General features: G+C 34.9%; 1 pseudogene; it reads right to left on the bottom strand.

Annotated features, from left to right (window-relative positions):
• Positions 1-596: 596 nt before the first annotated feature.
• On the bottom strand, positions 597-3,894 carry LOC100819687 (UDP-glucuronate:xylan alpha-glucuronosyltransferase 1-like; annotated as a pseudogene).
• Positions 3,895-4,289: the final 395 nt, after the last annotated feature.

Genomic DNA, 4,289 nt, shown 5'->3' with positions numbered 1-4,289 from the left:
AATATTTCAAATGATAAAGTATAGTAACATCTTTAAATAAAATTTTGAGAGATAAAATAACCAATGAATTTTTAGTCCAAAATTTTTGGTGGAGTGCCAATGCACATCCTATTAAGATCAATATCAGCATTTTCCTTTAATTATTTATTCTGACATTTAATTCAATTATTATATGGATTAAACATGAATAAAATTGAAAAACACCAAAAGCACACAATAATAATGGTGTTATTATAACTAAAATCATATAATATATTTATTTCAAAACTCCTACAATTCTTGTAGGGATGAAACTATAAATCCAACAAAGCTGAGTTTTTAAAATATGTCGACTAATATAAAATTCAATTTCACAGTGTATAGAAGAAAAAATTAGGACAAAAGATGACCAAGAAGAATTGGGAAGGCCATAAATTACAGATTCGTTCGGGTAAATTGCTCTGAAATTGAATTGATGAGATTTGTTATAATATATGATCAGAATGCAGAATACACTCAGCACAAAATAAGAGTGTAGAATAGAGAGCATATTCATGCAGAAACTGAAGAGGAATAACTTTTTTCCTTTATGCCAGTTTCCTACACCGAGAAACTTATTAACATTTGCAAGGATGATAGAAAGCTAAATTCACAAGTCGCAAATCAGAAAGAGATGATGTGGCAATAGCAGGAGGTGTTGGAGTGTGAGACTCATCATCAGTCCAATTGGTCTCTCCCCAATGCTTCAACATGTTTTCCCATGAGCACAAATTGTCTATGCATTTCTTCAACCTCGTATCTTTAACTTTAATTTGCCAATGCCCACTTGTGTAATTAGCAACTTCAGCTTGCCTACGATCCCATTCCAATTGTGCCTTTTGCTTTGACTTCAACATGCAAAACTGTTGCAAAAGCTCAGGCATTACATCATGCACCTTCCACCACCTTTCATGAGCAACATCACTTGGAAACTCGTGAAAGACATCACAGTTCCAGTTACAATCATAGTCCCGGAAGCACAGCCATGGCTTCATTCCAAGATAGTGAAGCACATAGAGAATTGGAGGGTCAGCACCAAATAACAAAGTCTTCATTTGTTTCTTCTCTTCCTCATCACCAACCCAAAAATGCTTTAGAAAGTTCATGTGTCTTGGTATCCTATGCCACCATGTGAATATTTCATTTAAGTATCCCTGGTCCCCTCCATTGTAGGACTCAAACTCATTAATATGATCCATTAGGAGCTTGAATGTGCAATTTGATAGCTCAACAACCATGACTCCTGAGTTGAATAGAGTGCCATTATTTCTAGTTGCAGTGATTTCTGGCATTCCAAATAGGAAATCTATATTTCTTAGGATGAGCAAATCTGCATCAATGAATATTATCTTGTCATAATCTGTAAGCTGCCACAAACGGAACTTGTTGTAGTTCCATTCATTGTAAGCGTCTTTTTCTGATCCTTTGAATTGTCCTGATTATCCACCATGCTGCTTCTAAACCACTTTTGTGGTACTCACTTATTGTCTCATCAACAAGTATAACTAGGTCTCGAGTTGAACCAGACATGTGGATGCTTTGTTCGGCAGCAATAGCTCCACAAACATAAACGTGAGCTGAATGGAGAATTGTTGCATATGCTTCTCTACGAACATTTCCCACGTAACTCAGTTCTGCTTGCAGTTAATTTAACTTTCACGTGTCATATATATATATGATAAAACAAATATAATGAAGTGTGGACAATATGATAATGTTCTACTACTTATGGATGAGAACATAAAAAGTTAAATAAAGTAGAAAAAAGTAATTTTTCTTGGTTGTGTAAATATTGAGTTTCAAGTTTTAACAGCTTTGCTTCTAAAGAGAATATTATCATTTTGTAGATTTGATTTGATCAATTATTAAGTTAAAAATCATTATTATTGTGCAATGGGAAATTGGTCCAGAAGTATGTGTTACTTAAAAACAAGTCATCCATTGCTGGTAAAAGCATTAACTTTATACAAGTTCCCACATTATATGCTCTTGAAAGTACTGTGATGTTGTCATGTTATGTCTATGTAATGTTCCCACATTATTTGCTTGTGAAAGTACTGTAATGATATCATGCTATGTCTATTCGTGTGTTTTAAAAAAATAAAGTAGAACTAACCTTTGCCCCTCAAAGGAAATGCAAGTTCACAAGATCCTAGTGGAAGGTGGAGTTTTTCTCCCAAAAACATTCCCTTCACATGTCCCACAAGTTCTTTGCAGGTAAACAAATTAGGTATTGGAAAGAAGTTGGTAACAAAAAGCACATACAAGGGATAATTTCCTTTGAAAGAAGTTGTAAGCCTAGCTACTGCTAGCTGCAAGTGCAACCTAGCAACATCTCTAGACCAATTCCCCCCATTTGCATGAGGAAGCTTCACAGCTATGAGATTGAGCCTTATTCCAGTAGATCTAAGACTTGGAAGAGAAGGACAAACGGGGACTTCGGTTTCCTCTTCCTCATCAATCCATTCCGGGTATTGGGATTCCCATGTCATATTTTTTGCAGCATACTCCAGCTCCAGAACAACATGTGTGACATTAGGAATAAGCTGTTCCCAATGGTCTAGTTCAGTATTGTTGAAGTTTAGAAGGCCAACCCCTTGAAACTCTTTTTTCCCTGTCAGTTTCGCAGTAATTTGCAATATATCACCCCAGTTAATATCTACATTCGATATATAACCACGATCTAAACCACCCCATACCCACCTGTTCACAAAATTTTGCCTGCATGATATAAATTTGACACGATGAGTTGATTCTATTCTTAACTCCATTTTTACTATATACTTACTGAACATTTTGGTTTCACCTTTGGAAATCAAATTTACTAGGCGAGCATGATCATTCCAGTAAAGAAATGGGAAAATTACTGATATAGACTAGTAATTTGACACAAATTCCACACTATAATGAGAAATTTACTTTGTCTTCCAAAATTTATGGATGAAGAATGCAAAATAATCACTCTCTGTCATCTGTGTCCAATCCATTAGTGTGAATCATTTTGTTGTTATTTCACAAAAATCCAATACTTTACAAGTTCCTTAATTCCTAAAATAAAGTTAACTATAACAAGGTTACATTCGTGGATTGCGAATTTGGGAAGAAAAAAAAAAGATATGGTTGGTAGTATGAACATAATTTTTTATTTTTTGAACAGCTGAACATGATTAAATGTAGCATATGCTTACCTGGAGCTAGAGCTTGATAAATATGGTTATTGTTGTAAACCTTTGGAGAATACAGGAGTGTTACATGAGTGCCGCAAATGGTCATCAATAGGACAAAAGGTTTTAAGAAAGAAAAGTTGCATCTTGAGCTTCTATCTTGGACGGATAACTGGATAGGCTTCTCATTCTCAACATCTTTTGCATTACTTTTTGGTAATCTTCGTCTGAATAAATCTACACTGTACCACGTAGTTATTGAAGATCAAAATAATAGAAGTAAGCAAAAGAAATGAAGGAAGAATTTTTTTAGAAATAATTGCACATAAGAGATTTAGTTAAACACTACGGAGCCTGCAAAGTAATGGGAGCAATTTTGAAGGCATTGGTGTTTTTGAATTGTGAGAAATAAAGATGTCATGTAATTATCAATGACATGAGCAAGGCCGAATGCAGCCCAATGGATAACAGATCCAGTAAAGGGTGTTGCTAGGTGCACCCTGAAACATTGCTGGTGCACCCAACAATTAGGGTGAATTGACAAAATTATCCTTGGCTTTATTTTAAGTAAAAAAAAAAGGCGCACCAGCACCCACTTCTTCCATTTCCTCTTCTTCTTGTTTCGCCTTCTTCCGTTGGTGCCTCCCTCAAGCTCCTTCTTCCTCGCGCAGCTCCTTCTTCCGCCTCCTCTCGCAGCTCCTTCTTCCGCCATTTCCTTTGAGGTTAGTTCCCTTCGAGGTTAGCTCCTTCTTCCGCCATTTCCTTGGCTGTAGGGTAGACGACATTTTTGAGGTTCTGTTGAATATGAAAAGCCTTAACACATATGAAGGAACTTCTTTCGTATGTGTTACTAAGTGTTTAACGTGAATACGGAAGAAGTTCTTTCGTAAGACTCATGCGGAAGAAGTTCTTTCGTATGAACATTTGATTTTTTTAATTAATTTAATTTATTTTTAAAAAATTTAATTGTATTTGTTTGATTTGTATTAAAAATAGGTATGTTTTGTTTTTTAATGAAAAAAATATGTATCATTGCATGGTGTATGAATTAAATTTTGATGTTTAATATATTTCTATGAAAATAGTATATATTTGGTAACATTTATG

This window comes from Glycine max, chromosome 5 (genome assembly GCF_000004515.6).
Source record: "Glycine max cultivar Williams 82 chromosome 5, Glycine_max_v4.0, whole genome shotgun sequence".
NCBI lineage: Eukaryota > Viridiplantae > Streptophyta > Magnoliopsida > Fabales > Fabaceae > Glycine > Glycine max.
This window is presented reverse-complemented; position numbering and strand designations above follow the sequence as displayed.